At 37.9% G+C, this 13232-nt stretch overlaps 1 non-coding gene across 1 annotated transcript; it reads right to left on the reverse strand.

Annotated features, from left to right (window-relative positions):
• Window positions 1–11147: 11147 nt before the first annotated feature.
• On the reverse strand, window positions 11148–11221 carry Trnak-cuu (transfer RNA lysine (anticodon CUU)). Its single transcript has one exon. It is a non-coding gene; the product is annotated as a tRNA-Lys (tRNA).
• Window positions 11222–13232: the final 2011 nt, after the last annotated feature.

The following is a 13232-nucleotide window of genomic DNA, read 5'->3' on the forward strand; positions in this document are numbered from 1 at the left end:
GGAGGCCCAACCTTCTGAGTTCTTTTACAGCGCTTAGAAAAACTGAAGGGCCACTGCAGTAAGTGCGTGAATCTGAGAGCAGAATATGTTGAATAAAATCATAATTAACTGATCCTCCTGTATTTTCTTCGACCTAAAGTCAGGACCTTTTCAGTACCCCCTTATACAGTAGACTGAGAAGATAGTATGGTGGTGGTCCCTCTCATAACACCAGCACAGTTCTAGGTCCATAATGGAAGCTCAGACACTTACAACAATCTAGTCTTGTTAAATGTAAGTAGGCACAACTGCTGTAAAAAGTGTTTGGTCTGGGAAAAATTGCAAGTGTTTTGTTGACTCATCATGAAAGGGGGCTAGTTTCAACTCTAGCACCACCAAAAATGGTAGAAGTTGAGGTCTAACACTCTGAATATGGTGTAAGTGAATCCATAAAATACACCTCTTGCAAAAATGTGTGTTCTAATACTGTGTGGTTTAGAAGCTTGGTTTTCGACCATGTGGTCTTGGATTCAATCTCTTTGCATGACACCTTGGGAAAATGTCTTCTACTATAGCCTCATGCTGACCAAAGCCATGTGAGTGGATTTGGTAAAGGGAAACTGAAGGAAGTCCGTCATATAGATAGCTGTGTGTGTGTGTGTCTTTGTGTTTGCCCCCCGCCACTACTTGACAACCAGTTTTGATTTGTTTATGTCTCTCTAACTTAGTAGTCTGGCAAAAGAGACTGAGAGAATAAGTACCAGGCTTAAAAAAATATATAAGTACTGGAGTTGATTCATTCCACTAAAACAAAAACAATTTTTCAAGGCAGTACCCCAGTATGGCTGCAGTCTAATGACTTAAACGAGGAAAAGATAACAGACAATATGATTGTGTGTTTGAGTGTATCCTTAGCTAGACATCATGTGATGATTGTAAATGAGCATCATCATTGTACAAGCGAGGTTGTTCATTTCCAGTCTTCCGTGAAAAACATTTCTGGCCACAGGGAAATAATTGCCTTGCTTGGAAACAGGTGAAAGTTGGCAACAGGAAGGGCATCAGGCTGTGGGAAATTTGTCTCAACAAATGGTAAAGGGAAAAATTGATGTTAAATCTTGATGATGATGATGGTAATTTATTCTTAATCAGTAATGAGAAAAATGTATAATTACACTGTTCGTTTGTGTTGTGTGTATTGGTTTTTGGACATTGTTCAAATTTCCAGAGTTAAAATACCATTATGCCAATATTAACATTGTACAATAGAAGATTACAGTCTACCATATATTTTTGATATATGCTGATGACTCCTATAGTAGTTGTAGTAGTAGTAGTACCACGGCAGTATCCTTAGAGCATTCAAATAATTCTTTGTAACTATTGTTCCATTCTAAGTTGTTCTGAGTTCAAATCTTGCTGCAGTTGACTGTTCCTTTTATTTGGGGTGGGGGATACAGCAGTTAGTAAAATATAACGCCAAGCAAGTGCTGGGGAGGTCCTTTTTATTGACTAAACCCATCTTATAATTGCTGACCTTATTGCTTAATCAGAAACTATCATCATCATCATTATTGATGTGGTGAGCTGGTAGAATCATTAGCATTTCAGGAAAAATACTTAGTGGCATTTCAACCGTTTTTATTTCGTTCTGATTTCAAATTCACCTGAATTTACCATTCATCTTTTTAGGATTGATGAAATAAAATTCCTGTTAAACACTGGGGTTGATGTAAATGACTCATCCCCTCCCACGAAATTTCAGGCCTTGTGATTTAGCAGAAAGGATAATTATTATTATTATTACCTCCGCCTTAGCGAAGGCAGAGGTATTGTTTACAGTTATGTTTGTTTGTTCATGGACAAGATATCTCAAGAACCGCTGGATGGATTTGGATGAAACTTTCAGGGATGTTGGGTTTCATGACTGGCACAGACTGATTAGATTTTGGGATTGATCCGGTATGGGACAAGGATTCTGGATTATTTGTTATATTTACTTTATATGAAGTATTATGATCTTATGGAAACTTCCAAGTCTTTCTCTGATTATCTCCCTTGAAAGCACACTTATGGTTTCCATGTAAGTTATGGTGGTGTAGCTCTTTCCTAAGTTTTATTTTCTTTTCTCTATTATTAATTTTACTCGTGTTTTTATCTTAGTAGAAACTGATGGATGAAGATCAAACTACATAAACAAATGGCAGCAAAATCATTCAGAAATTAAATAACACTAACGTATTCAGTAACAATTATAAATTTAATTTATCCTTGGCAATTTTTAGTTTTACCAATTTTGAATATATCGCTCCTGTTTAAAACTGCTTACCTACTTGACAATTGCATTTCTAGCTCTGCTTTGAAGGAAGCTTTACTTCTTGGATTCATGCTTTTGTGTGCAACGATGTTGTTAAACCTCCATTAACAGCACTGTATGCAAGTCCTTTCCATTTTCTTTCATGCACCGATAAATTTTTCACTATAGACCTTTTTAGCATTCTCTTTTGTGAGAGCAATCGAGTTTATTTCAGATATTCTCATTTTTGAAATCCTCTCTGGCTAATCGTTGAGAGAATGTTGGTGTTGCCTTGACAGAGGTTTCTGCTCTCTGAGTGTTTTTGTTACCTCCGCTTAGCGAAGGCGGAGTATTGTTTACAGTCATGTTTGTTTGTTCATGGACAAGATATCTCAAGAACTGCTGGATGGATTTGGATGAAACTTTCAGGGATGTTTGGCCTCGTGACTAGCACAAACTGATTAGATTTTGGGATTGATCCAGTACCAGGCAAAGACTCTGGATTATTTTTCTGTTTTTTTTTACTTCATTTTTGAGAGCAGTTGGGTTCATTTTTACGGTCGAGTTTATTTCAGATATTCTCATTTTAAAAATCATCTCCGGCTAATTGTTGAGAGGATGTTGGTGTTGCCTTGGTGGAGGTTTGCACTCTCTGAGTTCTCTTGCTATTATTATTATTATTATTATTATTATTATTATTATTATTATTATTATTATTATTATTATTATTATTATTATCATTCTTATTCTTATTCTTGAGGCAGTGAGCTGGCTGAATAGTTATGCTGGACAAAATGCTTTGCAGCATTTTTCCCAGCTAATTCTGCAGAGATCAACTTTGCTCAAAATAAAGTACCAGTTAAATACTGGCTTTGATGTAATTGACTTCCCTTCTCCCCTCAAAAATTACTGGCCTTGTGCCAAAATTAGAAAGAATTATTAAAAATCCAGGCCTTGTGCCTATAGTAGAAAGGATTATTATTATTATTATTATTATTATTATTATGCATTTTTTCCTGAAAATGGCTCTCAGAATGTTGGAGTATAAGGATGCTAATGATGATGTTGTTGCCATTAATGGTAATGGGAGTGCCAGTAGGTGTGGGAACCAGAAAAATCTGTGATATTGGAATATTGGATTATTGAATTACTCCACCTTCACGCCAGCCAGCTTTGTGTGTAATATAAAGTGTCTTTGACAGGAGAGGGTATGGAAGGAAGTGGGTTTGGCCTGTGGCACTGCACAGCTGTTTGTAGTCATAAGAATTACAAGAGGAATGAAAAGAGTTGAGAGAAAGAGAGGGATTTTGAATAACATGTAGGGGCATGCTGAGGAGGTGGGGGTGGGGGTGAATAGTAGGAGACAGAAAGGGTTGTACACATACATGCATGCGTGTAAACATACACACATAGATGCAAACAAATACACATACACACATCTATATTTAGGCACAGGTATAGCTGTGTGGTTAAGAAGGTTGGTTGCCAGCCATGTGATCTTGTGTTCAAACTTGTTGCTTGACACCTTGGGCAAGTGTCTTTTCCTATAACCCTGGGCTGATTGAAGCCTTGTGAGTGGATTTGGTTGACCAAAAGTGAATGAAACCTGTTGTGTGTGTGAGTGCGTGTGTTAGTCCTCACCACATTGCTTGACAACAAGTGTTGGTTTATTTACATTCCTGTATCCAAAGAGATTTTAGTCTAATATCAATATGTACAAGCATGGCTCTGTGGTAAGAGGTTTACTTCCCATTGACACAGTTCCAGGTTCAGTCCTGCTGTATGGCACTTTGGGCAAATGTCTTCAACTATGACCCCACAGGTTGATCAAAGCCTTGTGCATGGTTTTGGTAGATAGAAACTGAAAGAAGCTCATTGTTTGTTTGTTTGTTTGTGTGTGTGTTTGTGTTTGTGTGTGTGTGTTTGTGTTTGTATGTGTGTTTGTCCCCCACCACCACTTTACAACCAGTGTTGATTTGTTTACATTCCCATAACTTAGCAGTTTGGCAAAAGGAAATCGATATGATAAGTATCAGGTTGAGAATAAAATAAGCCCTAGGGTTGATTTGTTTGACTAAATCCACCATGGTTATGCCCCAGCATGGCCACAGTCTAATGACTGCAAAAAGTAAAAGATAAAAAGTACTATTATTGATAGATTTACTTTAAGTTCTACCACCATCATCATCAACATCGTTTAACGTCTGCTTTCCATGCTGGTATGGGTTGGACAGTTTGACTGAAAACTGGTAAGCTGGGGAGCTGCACCAGGTTCCAATCTGATTTGGCATGGTTTCTACAGCTGGATGCCCTTTCTAACGCCAACCACTCTGAGAGTGTAGCGGATGCTTTTTACATACCACCAGCATGGGTGCCAGTTATGTAACACAGGCATCGGCCATGACTATGATCTCACTTGGCTTGACAGGTCTTCTCAAGCATGGTGTATTGCCAAAGGTCTCAGTCCCTTGTCACTGCCTCCGTGAGAGACAATGTTTGAGCAGTGCTATTTATGTGCCACCGACATGGGTGCCAGTTACATGACACTGGCATCAGCCATAACTATGATTTCACTTGGTTTGACAGGTCTTAAAAAAAAATTATGAGCTCAATGAAATTTGAGAGGTACAGAGTTTGATACTTTGTAGCAGCTGCTGGCCACTTTTTCTGTTTTTAAGGGCATTTTTACTTGATCCCCTAAAGCTGTTTTTGAAGCTATTCTCCTGTGATCAAGATTTCCTTCATTCCTAAAAATATCAACTGACTCAACACTTCAATTTTTGTTTATAAAAATGCTCTCACATTCCAAAAGCTATTATTTAACATTATAAGAGATGCGTGAGAAGATATAATAATATTAGGGACACAATCCAAAATTACAGGTAAAAAACTCAATTAAAATCAATTTATAAAAATTAAAATTAAATTGAGCCTTATAGATAAAGTATATATAAAATACATAGTTTTAGGGAAAATAACCAATTTTCAAGAACTCATCGATGAAAATCCACTATCACATATAGAAAAATTAATAATTAAAAGCACAATAAATGAGTATAATATAAAGTAAAGTAAATATCATAAGATAAATATAATATAATATAATATAATATAATATAATATAATATAATAATTTATTGTGCTTTTAATTATTAATTTTTCTATATGTGATAGTGGATTTTCATCGATGAGTTCTTGAAAATTGGTTATTTTCCCTAAAACTATATATATATATATATATATATATATAAACATAATTAAGGGACCAGCAAACATTTGCTTCACCACATACCGAAGTTCAGAAATAGCAGCTAAAAAAGCTGAGACTCCAACAGATAGCATTACTTGTAACTCACAAAGGCAAAAACAAGAAGAAAAAACAATGAAAACTAACCACGTGGTTAGTTTTCATTGTTTTTTCTTCTTGTTTTTGCCTTTGTGAGTTACAAGTAATGCTATCTGTTGGAGTCTCAGCTTTTTTAGCTGCTATTTCTGAACTTCGGTATGTGGTGAAGCAAATGTTTGCTGATCCCTTAATTATGTTTATAAATGTATAAGAACTTTTAAATAAGTTCTCCACCGATAATGGTGTTTATATACCGAAGGGCTTGGTAAAAATTATTAATTGTTGATTTATTAATAAATTAATAAATTGATAAACCTTTACCCTTTTAATTGTTATATATATATATATATATATATATATATTAATGCTTATGTGCGTGTGGTAAACTGATTGGTTTTGACAGTGAATATCCAGCTGTTCAATTAACTATGCTATCTGATCACTGAATTAGAGTGGAAGTGGTTGAGTAAAGGGTAAAGGGTAAAAACCTCCTTCAGTTCTGAACAATCATGGGATTGCACCTAGAAAGTTCCCCTCTGAGGCACAAACCTGGGCAAGGTTGTTTATGGAAGACCAGCAGTCACCCATGCATACCAGCCTCCCCTCTCCATGCCACTGATGTTATCCAAGGGAAACACAAAAGCCGATACAGCTTGGCACCAGTGATGTCACAATTCATTTCTACAGCTGAGTGAACTGAAGCAACGTGATATAAAGTGTCTTGCTCAAGAACACAATCCACAGGCTGGTCTGGGAATCGAATTCACTACCACATGACTGTGAGCCTGATGCTCTAACTATTGAGCCATGCATCTTCACTTGTGGCTGAGTATTCCACAGACATATAGACCCATAACTTAATCCTCAAAGCAGAACCAGCATGGTACAGTAAACAATAAGGCTGGAACTTTTAATTTCAGGCATAATACATTCAATAGATTTCTGTTTGGTTTCCATCGAACCAATTTCATACACAAGAATTAGGCTAACTCATAACGCTGGCTCTTTGAAATACAGGTACTACTCATTTTTGTCAGCTGAGTTGACTAGAGCAATGTGAAATAAAGTCTCTTGCTCAAGGTCACACCACTCCACCAGATATTGAACTCATAACCTTATGATCATGAGCTGAATACCCTAACTACTAACCCACACACCTTCATTGAGGAAGTAAAATGGCAGTCAAGTTATCTGGCAAGCAGTGAAAGTGTTGCAAAGGGCAGAATTGGATTTAGGAGCTTAACAACTGCCAACTATGATATGGTTAACAAGAAAAGAGAGGAGGGTGTAATAAGAGCAAGTAAGCAAAGCAACAGCACTGTGAAAGCTAGGTGCCTGGATAAAGTGGGAACAGGCAATGGAGTGGAATATCACTGTGCATGACAGGACGTCTTGAAGGGAAATTCTAAGATCAAGTTCTTGATTCAAAGGACTCTATCATGTCAGCCCCAGTCCATCTGTCCTATTTACATAGGGCATAATGAAAGATGGGAACGTTGAGCTTTAAAATAGTGTTGATAGATACCGTCTACAGAAAAGTTTGTGGAAGGTTATTGAATTCTTCTACTAACTTTCCTAAGTATTAATTCATTCCTGAACTGAACATTCTGGTGACCATCAAACTGGAGTACCACAGTTGTTCTCATCTCCATGCGACCATGAATTTCCCTTCATTGAACTAAACAGAGGCCTGATCTTGTTACTACTTCTTCCATACAACCTAATTTATCCAAACACAGTCTACCACCAGATTTCTTAGATTCCAGATTTTACCAATGCTCCTATTGATTCGATAACTGAAGAAATTATCAAGATATTTAATGGAAAAATAGTCACTAACAAAAGCTTTGATTCCTCCAATAATGAGAACAATCTGTGCAACAATTAATTGGGAGATCCTAAACAGCTGCAACTTTTGTAGTGGGCTCTCATCTTCATATTTTGTCTTTGAAAAAGGGAAGTGTTTTAATGTTATTACAAAATTTAAATGAGGCTAATTAATTTTGCAATAGCGCAAAAATTTAAATAATCCATTTACATGAATGCTTTAGTAAAGGTCACATTGCTACAGAATGGAAAATATTATACTATGCCAAGAATTAAACTGAGACATTCTGTCACCATTCTGCCATAAACTCATGCAATTACAGCTCCAAGTTCAAGTGACTTATGCAAAGAGAGTCAATAAATCTTAATACCAATCATTGGTTAAAATAAGAGAACCATAGATAGATTTCCTGAGATTCTTGATTCCATCAGTATATTCATTTAACATCCATTTTCCATGCTGGAATGGGTTAGACAGTTTGACAAGAGCTGGCCAACTGGAGGGCTAACCAGGCACCAATTGTCTGCTTTGGCATGATTTCTATGGCTGGATGACCTTCCTAATGCCAACCTCTTTACAGAGTGTCCTGGGTGCTTTTTATGTGGCACTAGCACAGATGCTTTTACATGGCACTGGATGGATACTTTTATGTAGCACCAGCACTGGTACTTTTATGTGGCACTGGCACATATGCTGTTATGAGGTACCAGCACAGGTGCTTTTATGTGGAACCGGCATGGGTGCTTTTATGTGGCACTGGTATGGGTGCTTTTACATGGCACCAGCACCTGCAAACTCACAAGACAAGGACCTCTCAGCTGAGAGAGAGAGAGTGGTGGCACTAGCGTAGCTAGAATGTGTGCCGCCCGGGGCAACCCTACTGTTTGCCACCCCCGAACTCCACAAAAAACTCATATTGCTTACAACAATAGCTTACAACAAGATGAAAAGTGCTGCCTCTTTAAAAGTGCCGCCTAGAGCAGACCACTCCTACTGCTCCCCACCCACTAGTAAGTGGGTGTCATGGCCATAAAGGACATGTCTGTATGTATGGATGGCTATGATTTTATATAGTTCAACATGTCTTCTCAAGTACAGAAAATCACTGAAAGTTTCAGTTCCTTGTCATCTCTGTGAGGCCTAGCATCTGAAGAGCCTTTCATTCACGTCTTCCTTGGTCTACCCCTTTCATAGGTTCCCTCCACAAATATAGATCAGCACTTCATTATGCAGCTGTCCTCATCCATACCCATCACATGACCATACATACATACTTCAACTCATGCCTCTTATACTCACTTTTTCTCTTAAACTATTTACACTCCGTCGTACATGCACACTGACATTACCCACCCACTGGAGTATGCGAGTTTCTTATTGAGTAAAAAAGGTCAGTTCTTCCCCCCTTGATCTGTTAGTGGTGGCAGTAGAGGAAAAATTTGTAAATTATTCTGTCAAGAACGCTACAGGATGTTGCTGCTATAGTGACAATGGTGGAAAAAGTCATCAACATTGTATAAATCTAATTTTATTTTTCCTAGTGTTAAAACTTTCTTTTTATCTTTTATATTGCTGAGATATTTAATTCTGATAAATTAATTTATTCATACATGTTTTAGTACTTACTTTTTATCCTATTATTCTTTTACTGATTTTTAAAGATTTAAAAAAATCTTTTACTTGTTTAAAGCTTCTTTCAGTTTATATTTACCAAATTCATTCACAAGGCTTTGGTCAACCCAGGGCTATAGTAGAAGATACTAGCTCAAGGTGCCAAGCAGTGGGACTGAACCCATGTCATTCAATAATGACAATAACTGATGTCTCTCTCTCTCTGTATGAACATCTGTCTGTCTATCTATTAATATACACACACATACGGATATAGACACACACATACACACCTGCATATGTATGTATGTATGTATGTATGTATATAAGTATGTATGTATGTATGTATGTAAGTATGTATGTGTGTGTATGTGTGTGTGTGTGTGTGTATGTACATATATATGTATACAAGAACCCTACCAATTTTTCAACAATTGACGACCCAGTACCTCTCATAAATATGCCAGGAGACTTAAATTTCCTGTGATCATTATTAATAATAACATTTTCACTACCAAACCTTTGGGACACACGAAGGCAGAAACACTTTATCTACAGCTAACTATAATAAATTGAAAGTGCAAATGTTTAAAACTAAATCTTACCCTTGAGGATCCTCTCTTTGAAGAGCAAGTTAATAGATAATTTTTACCTTTTAACCTTTTCTATGGAAAACATAGTATCCCAGCAGGAAAAAGAAAAAAAGTTAAATATATGCTCTTTATAGTTACATTTCAAGAGAAGGTGCAGTAGAAGCCTGATAGTTAGAAGGTTAGTGCATAGTATTAGATTTTGTTTGTAATATTTGTGCCTTTACATTATTATAGAGGAAGACTTGGGAGAATGTTTTAAACTTTATAGCACATTTATAGTGAATAAATAGTGAAGGGACCCCGTGGAAGAGGTAGACCCAGGAAGACTTGGGACAAGCTAGTGAAACATGATCTTTGAATGTTGAGCCTCATGGAGGTGATGACAAGTGACTGGGACCTTTGGCAACATGCTGTGCTTGAGAAGACTCATCAAGCCAAGTGAAATCATATTCATGGCTGATGCCAGTGTCATGTAACTGGCACCCATGCTCGAGGCATACAAAAGCACTTGCACTGGTAGCATGTAAAAAGCACCCATTACACTCTTGGAGTGGTTGGCATTAAGGAAGGCGTCCTGCCTTAGAAACCATGCCAAATCAGATGGGAGCTTGTTGTAGCTCTCTGGCTTACCAGTTCCAGTCAAACCATCTAACCCATACCAGCATGGAAAGCAGGTGCAGATCCACGACCTTGTGAAACTAACAGTCACTTCTGATATCATCATCAACATAATCATTGTTTTGATGTCTACTGTTCATACTTGCATGAATCAGACAGAATTCATTCAGGCAATTTTTTTTTTCCAGTTGGATGTCCTGCCTGTCATCAACCTTCACTATTTTCCAATTTTCCCATGGCCAAACTTGTTTATAAAGAAGACTGGAAATGAAGGACTTTGCTTGTATGACTGTGATGCTTGTTTTTAACTATCCTATGATGTAAAGACAAAGAGATGTGCAAACACATACACATGCATATATAAATTAAAACAAAAATGAAGAGACAATCTTTTGGCAAGACTTGACAGAGGCATTTAATTTAGCTATGAACTTGTCAAGATTTGCCAAACTGTTTGCCTTTTCATTTGTTTTAATACATATATATATATATAGAGAGAGAGAGAGAGAGAGAGAGAGAAAGAGAGAGAGAGAGAGAAGAGAGAGAGAGAGAGAGAGAAAGAGAGAGAGAGAGAGAGAGAGAGAAAGAGAGAGAGAGAGAGAGAGAGAAAGAGATAGAGAGATAGAGAGAGAGAGTAAAATCTATTTGCCAGTGTAAAGTGGCAGTCTTGATTGGGACAATGTTACTACCTGTTTTTTAGCCCCATATGTATATATATATCATCATCATCATCGTTTAACATCCGTTTTCAATGCTGGTATGGGTCAGACGGGAAAAATATGTTGTCAACAGACAGCCACGGACTCACACCTGCACCCCTCATATACTGGCTGAATACTCTACCATCAAACTAAACTGCTCACTGACAAAAGTATTCACCCAACGTGGGGCTCGAACCCACGGACCCCGAGATTAAGAGTCTTGTGCTCTACCGACTGAGCTAGCCAGGCTAAAAAAAGTTTCTTTCATTTTCTGTCTACCAAATCCATTCACAAAATTTTGGCTGAACCAAAGCTATAGGAGAAGACACTTACTCAAAGTGCCATGCAGTAGGACTGAACCTAAACCTATACACTTGGGAAGTAAACTTCTTAACCACACAACTGCGCCTGCCTGTACACATTACGCACACACATACATGCATAATATATATACATATAAACACATATACCACATATACATAAATGCATTAATACAAACATACACATACATATGTATGTTGTATACTTAATCTCTTATCAGTTATTTACTTTGCGTATATATATATATATATATATATATATATATATTATTTTGTATTTGTTCTTAATGATTTTTAACATCTTAAATTGTACACTATTTGTTTGATTTTTTCCCCCTTGTTTCATTATCTTTTCAGTCTAGGAACACAGACACACACACACACACACAGACTTAAATATGTTGATATACATATATGTACCTGCTCATGCACACTCACACATGCATTCACAGACATATATATATACATGTGTGTGTATGTGTGCACATGCATGCATGTATTTGTGTGCTTGTGTGTGTGTGTGTTGTGTGTGTGTGTGTGTGTGTGTGTGTGTGTGTGTGTGTGTGTGTGTGTGTGTGTGTCTATGTGTATTTATGCTGTAAATCCCTTGCTTGACAGTCCAGAAAGTTCCGTTAACTACACACAACCAAAACAGCTGATACACATCTAATCATATTTCTATCCTTGAGCAAGAATTACAACTGGTCAGTTAATCAATGAGATCAATAGTGACTGTTGAAGGTTGCAGCAGTGGTGGTGGCGGTGGTGGCGGTGGTGGCAAAGGGTGGGGTGGTGGTGGTTGTGGCAGTGGTGGCAGCGGTGGTGGGAAGTAAGGAGAGGACTTATTGATTTACTCTGATCCCTGCCACCCCTGTCCCCCCCCACCTCACCCTGTTACCCCCCCCCCCCCCAACCTCCACCCATTTTCTAATTCCAACTTTTCTTTCGTCCAATAACTCACTGAATATAAAAACCCAACAACAGCTGTTCCGCTGTCTCTTGTTGAGTTTCAAATATTTCACTGGCATGGACATCGTCATCATCATCATCATCATCATCATCAAAACCTTCACCACCACCACCACCACCATTACCATCGGCATTGTTGTTGTTGTCATTAGGTGTAGAGTATTAATACAATTTTTATTACTGTTGCTACCATCACAACATCACCACCGCCTCCATCATGATCCTAACTCTCACCACCTTCATGCCGCTACTGCCACTATGCATCATCATTAGCATTGCCATAGCTGCTCGCCCTCACCACCGCCACCACTGCTGCCACCACTGCCGCTGCCACCACCACCACCACCACCACTGCTCAATCTGCTATCATTATGATGACCATAGCAGCCAACAGAATCTTCACTACCACACCCAGCATCACCACTCTATTGCCAGATCCACCACCATCGTCACTGCTACTACCACCACCACCACCACCACCACCACCACCACCGCTGCTGCTGCTGCTACCACCAATACCACTGCAACCACAATGACCATCACCACTTTCACCAATACCACCACCACCACCACAACCACCTTCATAGTAATCATTGTTACTTTAAAATATTCTTCACTCTTCCCATGTTAACCCTACTGAATCTTTTTACATAATCCCCTGCATTTATCTCTACTATCATTAGCATCATCGTTTTTACATTCCAATTTCCCATGCTTGTACAAACTGGAGATAGATTTCCCCCAGCACAACATTTTGTCAATTGTTCCAGTCCCTTATGGTTTCTCTGATATCAGTTTTTACATTTTCCTACACCTTCATCTTCTATATGATCTTTCTATTTGGCTTACTTGGCACTTCTTAACCCAATTGTCATCTGTCACATGCACCACATACAATATTTTCCTGCAGAAAAGTCAAATTTTCAGACCAAAATTTAAAGCCCAAAACTGTTCGGTCAATTTATACAGAC

The sequence above is a fragment of the Octopus bimaculoides genome, chromosome 4 (genome assembly GCF_046866305.1).
Source record: "Octopus bimaculoides isolate indiv1 chromosome 4, ASM4686630v1, whole genome shotgun sequence".
NCBI classification, from domain to species: Eukaryota; Metazoa; Mollusca; class Cephalopoda; order Octopoda; family Octopodidae; genus Octopus; species Octopus bimaculoides.